Raw genomic sequence first — 14146 nt, 5'->3', positions numbered from 1 at the left:
TCACAACCTTATAATTGAAATTAGCTACTCATAATGTTTGTTGACAGAAAAAGGTTAAAGATTAACATAACACACTTACAATGAAAATACAAGATGGAATGAGAGAGAAGTTGTTGCCTTAAATGCTCCAACCACTTCTAAGATTAAAGACCTAGGGTTTGTGCCTTTAAAAGAAATCTATGCCAAAAACTGCAGGAGAGTCCAATTTAAAACCTTAGCAATCTATTTATAGCAGGTCCAAAAATGAGAACAATTTCCAGACAAAATTGCCCCTGTGCATAGAGTGCGAATCGCACCTAATGTCGCATGTTCAACCCGCGAATCGCGGATTTCACCAGACCATCGCAGGTTATGCATCTTCAGTTAATTGTTGAGCAGCATCCGCGACACAACCCGCGATTCGCATGTTACACCTGCGACTCGCAGGTGGTGTCGCATGTGGTGTCACATATGATTCTCAAATTTGTCCTCTCTGTCAACAGGTGCTGCACCACCTGCGACTCGCATGTGGTACCTGCGATTCGCAGGTGGTGCCATTGTTCAGTTCTGCTGGGTTTATGCTTCGTTTTGCTTCAAGTTGCTTCCGGCATATGTTATTCTACAAATTGACACAAAAACACTAGAAACGACATCAAAAGCACTTGGGTATTTCCAAAAGATTAAGTAATTGGCGTCGAATGAGCCGTAATTTCACGACTCATCAACACCCCCAAACTTATAATTTTGCTTGTCCTCAAGCATTTAAAACAGAACTACCATATATGCCAATTGCTAGGTACTACAATGATGATCGAAATCAGCCAATACATTAATTGTTTCAAAATACGAGTTCCCCTCCTTCTTGTTACGGGACATGGTGCCTTTCCTCAATAGGCGAGCATTAACCAACTGATGCACTTGATGACACAATGTTATTCTATCTTTAAAAGAACGGCTTTGAATGAGGCGTCAAGAAGTAATTCTTTCATTGAGCCTAGTAATCCACATGCCCTCACGATAAGACCAAAGAAAGTCCCACACACACATATTCATGAATAGAAATTGGGACAAAAGACGAGTAAGGAGAGAATCACTCACACTCAGAAAAGAAAATGTACAAGTACAAAAAAATTGTGGTGCCATAAGCTTGCCCTTTAAGTATTTCTCCACTAATATAAACACACTTCGTTCAAAATCAATTAGGACTTGCGGGTCATAGCTAAGGTTCTGGGTTAAGGTGGGGTGAAATTTGGGTAAGAGTGACTTGACGTCTCCCTACGCATTTTCGAACACGCTTCTTTCACCTAATCCGTCCCTTATTTAGCATTTAAGATTTTTGTGCCTCCTTTTGCCAATGTCGTTATTGCTTCTCTAGTTCCCCACCTGTTCTTTACGTTACAACCATTATTCACACACTTGCGTTTATTGCTAAACCTACGATTTATATGTACATTTACACATCTTTCTTTACACAACTATCTACATCGTCTTTTTTTTTTTTTAAGCTACCACCCCCAAACTTATGCGTTTTAGCCTATTGTAGCGTATTCGATTTGTTTAGGGAGATAGGGTGCTACAGAGTGTATATGGTTGTAATGAAAGAAAAGAAAAACAAAGTTACGGCTCAAAAATGGGTTGACTAGGATATCAATGTAATGGGTAGGAGTTTTTAGGTTTAGTGGCAGTCCAAAAAGAGCCTAATATCCTTTTTCAGACAAGTGTAGTTTAGTATTTCGCCTTGAGATACTTTCCGGGCAAGTTCTAGACCACAATTATGCACAAGACTAGAACAATAACCTTTCACACACATGGCACATGGATTACTTTGCTAACTTCTAACTACTTCTCAACCCATCATTTTAGACTTGCAAAACATTTGTGTATCACCAAATGAGTCATGTTAGTGTTATTCCTCCCCTCTGAGTACGTTTGCAAGAATTTTAGGAGGGGTGTTATCAAAATACGATGAAAACGAAACAAAAAAAATTTATAAACCGATCAATCATCACTATTATACTTGGCAATGACAAAGTACAAGTGTACAAACTTAAACATGAGCTATCCTAAAACAATAAAAACAAACATATATAATAAAAACAAATATATGCCGCGTGAGCTGTCCTACCCCCAACAAAAGGAATATGCATTGTCCCCAATGCATCAAATGTAGTACAAGGGATGAGTAACTCACGATGGACGCGTGGCGTCCGATGGTGTCTGATCGGCAGGGAGGACCTCCAACGGAGGTATGATCAATGGAAGCATGGCAGTGTCACCCTCCTGCCCTGGTGTCAGTATCTCAGGCCCCACAGGCGGGGGAAATGGTGTGTCAGCTGGAGGAGCGGTGGATGAACTAGACTCACCCGCCCTCGGGGGTCGAGATGCCCCTCTGGGTTTCCTGCTTGCCTCAAGGGACTGCTGCATCGCCACAAACGTATCAATCTCATCATCAGCGATACCAGCAGCTCGGGCGGAAGTACGTGCCTTCTCAACAGCTGGGTCAACCTCCAGCTCTTCATCAAACTCTTCATCACTTTCTTCCTCCTCTTCTTCTTCAATGTCTTCTTCAGTGTCTTCTTCCTCCCCAGTGGGCTCCACCACCCCTTTTCCTGAAGGCATGGCAGGCGCTGTGGGCCCAGTGGAGAACAAGGAAGTACCGGAAGGTAGAATGGGTGCACTCAGCTCAATGTCGGGGACCTGTAATACTCGAATGTCCTCTTTGACTTTAGCGAGGTCCGCCCGAATGGCCGGAAGGCCACCTACACTGCCCCCCTCAATCTGCTCCAACCGACGATCAATGTGGCGAACATGCTCCTTAATTTTGTCCTGCTCCGCCTTAATTTCTGTGATCGCCTGAGTGTAGGGTGCCATGCCTGCCTCAATTGCCTCTTTCACAAAATTGGGAAGCCTCTCAACCAACCAATTAACTTTTGCATCTGCTGCCCGGAGTACACGCATACCCTCAGTAGACACTCCACGGGCTGCTGTGGTGGATGGCGGAATTGTGTCAGTGGGAACTGTAGTGGAAGAACTTGGAGGGTCAGACCTCGGTACTGGAGGGGCAGTGGAGGGAGCTGTCTCCTCATTATCAGTGGCCAAGTCTTCGGGCTCAAGAATATGAGCATCAAGTATTGTTCCCGAAGCTCTGGGCTCTGTGCTCACTCGCTTTCGCTTCCTAGTCCCCGGTTCTAATTTTGTGTAATCTATCATTTGATCAGCCGGTAAATTCCTGTCCACCCGAGGAATATCACGAACCTCTTTCCGGCGGCATAGTGTAGTGATCAAACAAGGAAATGGGAGCGATGTGTTCTTTTGAGTGGACCTATTCTTGATCTCGTCTCGGATAATTACCCCCGCATCGACAAGGTACCCGGACATCAGTGAAGCAATGAGAATACACTTTGCAATAGGTATGTCAGTGCTATGCTTGGAAGGACTCACCCGCGATGATACTAAGGATAACCAAAACTTGGCTTCGCGGTTGAAAGTGTTCTTCTCAATCGGGACAGATGGATCCAGCCATGGTGGAGTCCCTGAGGCAATCACTGAAGCTACCCACTCGCGTTGCTCCTCCGGGTTTTCCATCTTCAATTCATATTCAGAACTAACCGGAGGCCAACCTTCAACAGGGTCTGTTTCGCTGTGTTGCTCATAGAGGATTGATGTTATGGAATCTGCAGCACAATCAATCTCCTTCCCCCGAACCGGAACCCAACAGAAGTGCTCCAAGTTTTTCTTTGGTGTGCGGCGCGTCCTCTTTGCGTTCAATGTAGCCGCATAAGCTGCATAGAATTCCATTACCAGGGCCGGGCAGTATTCAGCAGGCTGCATGAAATAGGTCCATCTCAAGGCCTCAAGCTTGCGAATGATGCCTGGGCATTGATCTTGCAGCCTCTGTAGAGTGACCCTTTTCTCGACAATGAGGCCCCGGACTGGATTCCCATTAGACTTAATTGTATTCCAAGTCTTATACAGCTCCCTAGATCCAGGCACGGTGAATCGTTGCTCCATTGCCTCTCTTCGCTGACCTCTAGTGACGGCATCTTTGGGCTCAGGGGAGGAAGCTCTATGTGTCCCCTCTTCAGACTGGGGGACGGGATCAGCCGGTGCCTTTTCTTTTCTCCTAGAGGTGGAGGTTTGTCGTGTTGCTCGTCTTCCTCCACTTTGAGGTTGATTTGATTGAACCATCCTGCACAACATACAAACAATATACCCATTATTTATGGTGTTCGTTTAGCAACAATAAAAAGGTATATATAAGGAGAACAAAAACAAAACATCGAAGGATGGCACCACCCGCGAAGCATAACATGCGAGTCGCATGTGTGACCTGCGACTCGCTGATGTTGTCGCGGATGATGCCAGTGAACATGTTCTTCACTGTCAACACCTGCGACATAAGGTGCGATTCGCATGTCAAACATGCGAATCGCGGATTATGCTCGCAGGTGAGACAGTTAAAAATTCTTTTCAATTACTCACACACACCTATGTTCGATGATTGCTCTTCACAACAGACAATGACACTTTATAATTCAAAAGGCATATGTGCCATGGGTACTCAAGAATTCCCCATTTTGGCGAACGATCATATTTCCGCAACATCCAAACATTCAAAGGGTCATTTAGGCATTTAATCACATAGGTTGCGAGCGAGTCTGAATTAAAAATTCTTACAACAAATGGGTACTCAAGAATTCCCCAGTCGTTATCTCATTCATCATCAACAACCAATTCTTAGAATGACTACACAATCATGGGTACTCAAGAATTCCCCATTTTTCATCAATTTCTAACAACCCACATAATCACATAAGACAAATCTAATCAACAAACCAATTACATTACGTGTGATGGCATGACAATACATGGGATAGAGCAGTTCGTAAGTACCACTTAATGTAAAGAAAAGCAAAGTTGACATACCTTGAGAATTAATGAAAATTGGAAATCTTGAAACCACCTCTTTTTTTTTTTTTTTTTAGGGTACAAGGAATGGGATCAGTATTCAAGATTTGGTGATGTGAATTAGAGCGATTGGAGTGTAATGGAACTATGGGATGATGTAGGAGAGAAGAAGGAAAGGGAATCGTGAAAATGATAACTGAAAAACAACCGTTCTCTTTTTATTTAAACCAAAACGATTCCCGTCGGGTCGGGTCGACCCGCGACCTTTCAATTACCTGCACAACATGCGACTCGCGTATTGTGTCGCATGTGTAACATGCGAGTTGCATGTTGTGACACTCTGTCGCATATGTTGACAGAAACTTTGGTTCACATTGGCTGAATTTTGGCATCAGACGCGAGACGCATATGTTGTTGCAGACACCACATGCGAATCACATGTGGTGTCGCATGTTCGTATGTGGTGTCGCATGTCTTGTCAGTTGGCATTTTTTCAATTCTTCTTCTTTGTGCACATTTTATTCCTACACACTTGGACACACATCAAAACATCATAAAAGTAAGAACACTAAACACATGAAAATGAAACTTGGGTTGCCTCCCAAGAAGCGCTTGATTTTACGTCGCAGCACGACGTGATACCTCATTGGATGCTAAGGTGCGGTGCCATGTTTTAACCGGTGAGCATCAACAATTTTGTCACCATCAACCATCCAATAGTAGTGCTTTACCCGATGACCATTGGCTCTAAAAGTGCGTGTCCCGTCATCAGACTTTAACTCCATTGATCCATTGGGTGACACACTCACCAAAGTGAAAAGGCCGGACCACTTCGATTTCAACTTGCCTGGAAAGAGTTTCAACCTCGAATTGAACAGCAACACCGAATCACCAGGTTGAAAATCTCGCTTCAGAAGTTTGACATCATGATAGTGTTTCATCCTTTCCTTGTACAAACTAGCACTCTCATAGGCATGATGTCGAAACTCATCCATTTCATTCATTTGAAACAACCGCAGATTGGTTGCTTCGTCCCAATTCATGTTTAATTTTTTTAATGCCCACAAAGCCTTGTGTTCGAGTTCAACAGGTAAATGACAAGCTTTTCCGAATACCAGCCGATAAGGGGAAGTACCAATGGGTGTCTTGAAAGCTGTTCTATACGCCCAAAGAGCGTCATCAAGCTTAGATGACCAATCAGTTCTGTTTGCATTAACCGTCTTTGCTAAAATGCTCTTAATCTCCCTATTTGAGACTTCAACTTGCCCACTGGTTTGGGGGTGGTAAGGAGTTGCCACCCTGTGCTGCACTCCATACTTCTCTAAGAGATGCGCGAATTGCCTGTTGCAAAAGTGAGTGCCACCATCACTAATGATTGCCCGTGGAGTGCCAAACCTCGTGAATATATTTCTTTTGAGAAATTGGGTGACACTCTTGCCATCATTGTTAGGCAATGCTACAGCTTCAACCCACTTGGACACATAATCAACCGCGACCAGGATGTATCGCATACCACGAGAACTTATAAAGGGGCCCATAAAGTCGATGCCCCATACATCCAACAGTTCAACCTCCATGACAAAATTCATGGGCATTTCGTGCTTCCTCCCAATTGATCCCTGTCGTTGACATTGGTCACAGGATTTCACCATTAAATTAGAATCATGATACATGGTGGGCCAATAATAGCCACATTCAAGTACTTTGGCTGTTGTGCGGTTCCCACTATGATGACCGCCCACGGGGGAGTCATGGCACGCCTTCAAGATGTCCATGGTCTCAGATTCGGCCACACATCGCCGAATGATGTTGTCGGCACAAGTGCGGAATAAATAGGGCTCATCCCAATAGTATTGACGACTATCTCTCAAGAATTTCTTCTTTTGGTAAGCTTTGACATCGTCAAGGATAAGACCTGTCACCAAAAAGTTGGCGATATCTGCATACCAAGGGGCAACCTCACAAGTCACAGCCAAGAGCCTTTCATCCGGGAAAACATCATTTACCTCAAGATTTCCACTTGGTCTCCCAGCTTCCTCAAATCGAGATAGATGATCCGCAACTTGGTTTTCACAACCCCTTCGATCTTTGACTTCAAAGTCAAACTCTTGCAATAACAAGACCCAACGAATCAACCTTGGTTTGGCATCCTTCTTTGTCATTAAGTATCTCAAAGCCGCATGATCTGTATGAACAACCACTTTAGATCCAAGTAGATAAGCCCGGAACTTCTCAAACGCATAGACAATGGCTAGAAGTTCTTGCTCGGTGTCCGTGTAATTCATTTGAGCTCCATTGAGGGTCTTGCTAGCATAATAAATTGGGTGCATGATTTTGTTGTGCCTTTGCCCAAGCACCGCACCAATAGCAAATCCGTTTGCATCACACATGAGCTCAAACGGCATTGACCAATCCGGAGATACAATAATTGGAGTAGATGTGAGCCTTTCCTTCAGCTCATTAAACGCCTTAAGGCATTTCTCATCAAATGCAAACTTAGCTTCTTTTTCAAGGAGCTTACACATCGGGGTGGCGATCTTGGAGAAATCCTTGATGAATCGCTGATAGAAACCGGCATGTCCCAAGAAACTGCAAACCCCCTTTACAGAGATTGGTGGAGGGAGTTTGGCTATTACATCAACTTTTGCTCGATCTACCTCAATGCCCTTTTCGGAGATTTTATGGCCCAAGACAATCCCTTCTGTCACCATGAAATGACATTTCTCCCAATTAAGTACAAGGTTGGTTTCCTCGCATCGCTTCAATACCTTGCCTAGATTGGCAAGACACTCATCAAAGAAATCACCAACAATAGAAAAATCATCCATGAAGACTTCCAAGAAATCTTCTACCATATCTGAGAAAATAGACATCATACACCGTTGGAAAGTAGCTGGGGCATTACATAAGCCTAAAGGCATGCGGCTAAACGCAAAAGTGCCATAAGGACAGGTGAAAGTGGTCTTTTCCTGGTCCTCTAATGCAATGCTGATTTGATTGTATCCCGAGTACCCATCCAAAAAGCAGTAATACGCTCTTCCAGCTAGCCGATCAAGCATTTGATCAATAAAAGGCATAGGGAAGTGGTCTTTACACGTTGCGGTGTTCAGCTTTCGGTAGTCCATACACACTCTCCATCCGGTAACTGTCCTTGTAGGAATCAACTCATTCTTGGAGTTAGGAACAACGGTAATGCCTCCCTTCTTTGGCACACATTGTACCGGACTAACCCATGGACTGTTTGCAATTGGGTATACAACACCCGCATCTAACCATTTGATTATCTCTTTCTTAACCACTTCTTGCATAGGAGGGTTTAGCCTCCTTTGATGCTCAACACTGGATGAACTATCCTCTTCAAGCTCAATTCTATGTTCGCAAATACCCGAGGGAATTCCCCTAATATCTGCAATAGTCCACCCGATGGATCTGCGATACACCCGCAATACTTCAAGCACCTTTTGAGTTTGATCCTCATTCAGCAAAGATGAAAGAATAACCGGTAAAGTATTATCTGGGCAAAGAAAAGCATACTTCAAATGAGAAGGAAGTAGCTTGAGCTCAAGTTTTGGAGGCTCAATAATCGAAGGCTTGGCTGGAGGAGTGGTTCTCTTATCAAGATCGAGAGATAATTTCTTCGGCTCATAAGAATACGAACCCCGGCCAATGAGAGAATTAACTGTTTCGATATATCCCATCATGTCATCCGCCTCAAAGTTCACCAAAATAGCTGAAAGTGCCTCATCGAAGTGCTCCTCTTCTAGCTGATGCTCCACCGCTTCGTCTATCTCATCGAATGAATCGATGACAGAAATGCTTTCATAAGCACTAGGCAACTTTAAGCCTTTGCTAGCTTGGAAGGTTACTTCTTCATCATTGACTCAGAATTTTATTTCATTCCTTTCTGAGTCCATTAAGGCTCTTCCGGTAGCAAGAAATGGCCTTCCCAAAATAATTGGGACTTTTTTGTCAACCGCACAATCAAGGATGACAAAATCTGCCGGTAATAAGAATTTCCCCACTCTAACAAGGATATCATCAACAACCCCCACCGGTCTTTTGATTGTTCTGTCGGCCATTTGGAGACGCATGCTTGTTGGTTTAGGTGTTCCCAACCCGGATTGCTTATATATGGCTAGTGGCATTAAATTAATACTAGCTCCATTGTCACATAAAGCACGGGCAAAATTATGATGACCGATGGTGCATGGGATCGTGAAAGCTCCAGGATCTCCCTTCTTCTCAACATTTGATGACGAAATAATAGAACTCACACGGTGGGTGACTCCCACCGTATCATGATTGACTGCCCTTTTCTTTGTCAACAAATCTTTCAAGTATTTGGCAAATCCCGGCATCTCCTGGAATGCGTCTAGGAATGGAACATTCATTGACAACCCCTTCAATTGGTCGTAGAATCGTTGGCACTTGGCATCCTCCGTTTTTTTCATCAATCTTTGTGGGAACGGAGGAGGAGACTTATAAGTTTGAGTCAAGGGTTTGATTGCCCCCGTGACCTTACTCTTTTGAAAGCTTTCTCCGGTGGCTTTTTCAACACTTGGCTCCTCATCACCCTTTTGAACACTAGGGTGTGCTTCCTTATAGTTTTCCACAACAATAGGCACTTCAACTGGTGCCTTTATTTCTTCCTCGACCTCTTCTTCAATAATCTCATCAATAGTCGGCTCGACACTGATAGGTTCAACCACTTTCTGTTTCACCGCATCAAGGATCTTTCCGCTTCTAGTGGAAATAGCTTTGCATGATGCAATGTGATCGCCTCCACTACTCCTTGGGTTCAGAACTGTGTCGCTAGGAAGGCCCCCTCTTTGAGGTGGGTGTTGCTCACGAGAGAGATCTCTCATTTGTGACTCAAGTTTATGAATCGAAGCGGTGTGAGAGCCTACCACTTCGGTCAAATTTTCCATCTTCTTGTCACTCTTTTGCTGGTTGTCCAATATCTTTTCAAGCATAGATTCCATCCGAGAGGTTCCTTGATCATTGGAAGGATTTTCTCGCCAATTCTGAGAGTTAGACGTACGGCCCTTTGGTGGAACATAGGCATTGGAATTCCGATTACCATAGTTGTTGTTGTTGTAATCCCTTCTTTCCGAACCACCATATTCATTTCTACCATATTGATTGCTTTGTTGTTGTGGTCTCCATGGCTTTTGGTAACCCCCTTGATTGTGATCAATATAATTTGCATCCTCGCGTTGTGGCTGCCCCTCTAGATAAGCTTCCTCCGAGACTTGGTACATTCCTGGAGTATGAGGTGGCATTTCTTCGACAACATTCACACTCTTAGCCTCTTTCTCCGTAAGCCTCTTTGATAATAAATCCACGGTGGTTTGCAATTGTGCGAAAGCATGATCTCGCTCATGATTTTCTTTGGCCACCGCGGCAATAGAGGGACTACTATAAGACAGGATTTCACTATCACTAGAATGACAAGCTTGGTTGTGGGTAGTAAGCTTGTCGAGCAACCTGGTGATGTTGACAAATGATTTATCCATGAAGCATCCCCCAGCTGCAGTGTTGACAGCAATTTGATTCATGGTATCTAACCCCTTGTAGAATTTCTCGGCGAGGATAGCATCCGGAAATCCATGAGTCGGAGATTGAGTTAGATAATATTTGAAACGCTCCCATGCTGCATATAATTGTTCCCCCGGAAGTTGTTTGAACTCAATGATCTTGTCCCTAAGCTCAGCCTTTTTGCTTGGTGGAAACCATTTTTTCAAGAATATATTGGCTAACTCGTTCCAGGTATGAATAGTATTACTGGGGAGCTTTTCATACCATTCCCTTGCTTGACCAGCCAAGGAATATTTGAAAACCCGTAACCGCAGTGCATCAACAGGAACAGCACCTTGAGATTATTGAGAACATACATGCACGAAATTCTTCAGGTGTCGAAGTGGACAGTCCTCCGAAGAATTTCGGAAATAGCCTTCAAGTTTCAATAGCTGATAGATAGAACTATCAATTTTGAAATTAGCATTTCCCGTTCTAGGAGGAACTACAGTAGAAGCGTAATCAGCTTCGTCGATGAATTCCGCAAATACATTCTCATCCTCCTCTTCTTCTGGTGCAGGATGGTTCACTTGGATCCCCCATTGGTTTCCTTGATTGCGATTATGTCTTCCTGCCATGTTCACCTGGTTCACTAAAACAGCAAACAAGGTGTGATGGAATAGAAAAAGTTTTAAAGAAGAGTACACAACAATTAGTAATTTCTAAACCGTATTCCCCGGCAACGGCGCCAAAATTTGATACGCTCAAATTACACCTATTAATGGCGTAAAGCGGACGTTGTCAAATATAGTAACCCAACAAGGTTGGGGTCGAATCCCACAGGGAATATGGAGAGAGAAGAGTACTAATCGTATGTGATACCAGTCTTTAAATGCTTTAATCCTATTCCGGATAGTTCGAATTGATTGTTGAATAATGTAATTGAATACTTTGACTTAAAATGTAATTAATGTGAGAGAGAGACTAAGGTTGTGTTTCCCAATTGGACTAGATAATATGCTTCAGGTTTCAAAGTGATATACTTTTAATGGTTGTTCTATGAATATGCACTTGATCTCTTAAAGACTTCTTAATGTTTCCCAACAGTTAAGCAGTATTTCCTCTTTATGATTCTTCCGAATATAAAAGAGTTACAATCGAAGAGCGACCAATAATACCAATTTAGACTTATTCTTATTCCTAAGTTAGTCTATTAAACGAGGGTTAACGCCTCGAGTCATTGTTATTCAATCTTACCAACATTGACTTTCTTTTCCAAGAAAAGTCAATATAATGGCTTCGGCTAATGCTTGCAATCATTACCCTACGTTACAACTCAAAGATTGAATAAATAACGACAACCATTATGCATATATCAATAACAGAAACCCATTCACACAATACCCATCATGGGATTCACAACCTTAGAATTGAAATTAGCTACTCATAATGTTTGTTGACAGAAAAAGGTTAAAGATTAACATAACACACTTACAATGAAAATACAAGATGGAATGAGAGAGAAGTTGTTGCCTTAAATGCTCCAACCACTTCTAAGATTAAAGACCTAGGGTTTGTGCCTCTAAAAGAAATCTATGCCAAAAACTGCAGGAGAGTCCAATTTAAAACCTTAGCAATCTATTTATAGCAGGTCCAAAAACGAGAACAATTTCCAGACAAAATTGCCCCTGTGCATAGAGTGCGAATCGCACCTAATGTCGCATGTTCAACCCGCGAATCGCGGATTTCACCAGACCATCGCAGGTTATGCATCTTCAGTTAATTGTTGAGCAGCATTCGCGACACAACCCGCGATTCGCATGTTACACCTGCGACTCGCAGGTGGTGTCGCATGTGGTGCCACATGTGATTCTCAAATTTGTCCTCTCTGTCAACAGGTGCTGCACCACCTGCGACTCGCATGTGGTACCTGCGATTCGCAGGTGGTGCCATTGTTCAGTTCTGCTAGGTTTATGCTTCATTTTGCTTCGTTTTGCTTCAAGTTGCTTCCGGCATATGTTATTCTACAAATTGACACAAAAACACTAGAAACGACATCAAAAGCACTTGGGTATTTCCAAAAGATTAAGTAATTGGCGTCGAATGAGCCGTAATTTCACGACTCATCAGAGAACCTAGATACGTTTTATCCAAGATGTATACATATCCAGGTAACTTCTTGTAAGAATCTGCTGGCTCTCCCCTCAACTCGATCATAGCCTTTTCTTTAGCACGATAAGCCTTCATGTAATTCACATCCACACCAATTTCATTTTTCACATCATCTATTATATCCTTTGGCGTATACTTCCTCTTGTGATTTGTTAACTTTGGTTTAATAATGCCTGCTATAAAACCACTACTTGCTTGAATACAAGAACACACCTTATCCTTCAATGGACATGTATGTTTGTCCACAAACTCTCTAACTTTGAACATTGCAGATTTGTTAATGCTTGAAGCTTTCATTTTCCACTCACATTGTTCTGATATACATACAATGGTGTAGCTGCAAATCCGCAATTGTATACTTATACATTTAGTTGCCGACACATATCAAATCATTAGGCAAAAAATTGAATACAATTCATATACCAATTTAAACTAGATAGTCAGATATATGTAAGAAATATCAACTAGTTAAATACACATCACTTAATGAAAAAATATACAATTTTATTGTTATATAAAAATAAATAATAAACAGTTTAACAGGCATACCTTATAGAATTTGATCTCTCTGTACGGAACTGAAACCTATTGTCAATTGCATATTTTTTCATCACAGCCTTCAAAGTATCCTTGTCATTGTATACCTGATTTACCATGATCTCCTTGTGACTATGATTTGGAATGATCAAATCATTATACACAACTATTTGCTGACCAGAAGTTGACGTTGCCAGTTCTGTCGCATCATCTGTATTTATAACTTGTAATTGACGATTGTATTCTAATTGCGTTATGTCACCTTCAACTACACTTTCACTAGACACATTGCATTCACTCAACTTATCAGTTGTGGTAATACACAAAGGATACATCCCAAACTGCCTACTATCTTTCTTCAGTTCAACACACACCCTGACACTCATGTCATTGTGTATTTCAAGCGACATAGAATCACCTTCGATCATGTATTTGGTATTAATTGTTTTGTTGCTTGTATCTATTCCTACCTGTTTCGCTATTACATCAACTACATTCTCATACGAGGCATAATCTTTGAAAACTATTGCATCGATTGTGTAATTCACAAAACGATTCTCATCGTTCCAAATCCCGGAATGTCGAATTACTGCCGGTATGGTAGACATTTTTTTTTTTTGAATTCAATAGTGCTAATGATTATCAACAACTTCAATGTAAAACTACTCGTTGTATCATGAACATCAACTGAACTATTATTTACCTTCGAAATTCAGAATAAGTCCAACAATTTCTGTATAGAACAACTCTAAAAAAAACCTGTAGAAACTCATACGAACAACAACAGATTCGATTGTGACAATCTAAATTAAAATCGCAATTGATTTTTGAGATTGTATTCTGAACGCATTCTATATGTTTGAATTGAATTTGCTGTTAGGAGGTTAAGCTTTGTTTTTTCCGTTTTTGAATATTATTTTTTGAATTTGAGTAATTGTAATCGAAAAGAATCGTGTGATATTTTGGAAGCCAGGTCATTGAGAGTGATTCTAGGAAGATTTTACTTAGTTTGCCTTGTTTAGGAGATTTCATC

At 42.0% G+C, this 14146-nt stretch overlaps 1 non-coding gene across 1 annotated transcript; it reads left to right on the top strand.

Annotated features, from left to right (window-relative positions):
* The first annotated feature begins 10491 nt into the window (after positions 1-10491).
* LOC132642972 (small nucleolar RNA R71) lies at positions 10492-10598 on the top strand. The gene has a single exon (XR_009583439.1). It is a non-coding gene; the product is annotated as a small nucleolar RNA R71 (small nucleolar RNA).
* Positions 10599-14146: the final 3548 nt, after the last annotated feature.

This window comes from Lycium barbarum, chromosome 5 (assembly GCF_019175385.1).
Source record: "Lycium barbarum isolate Lr01 chromosome 5, ASM1917538v2, whole genome shotgun sequence".
In the NCBI taxonomy this organism is placed as follows: domain Eukaryota; kingdom Viridiplantae; phylum Streptophyta; class Magnoliopsida; order Solanales; family Solanaceae; genus Lycium; species Lycium barbarum.
Note: the sequence above shows the minus strand (reverse complement) of the source record. Positions and strands in the feature narration are given on the sequence as shown.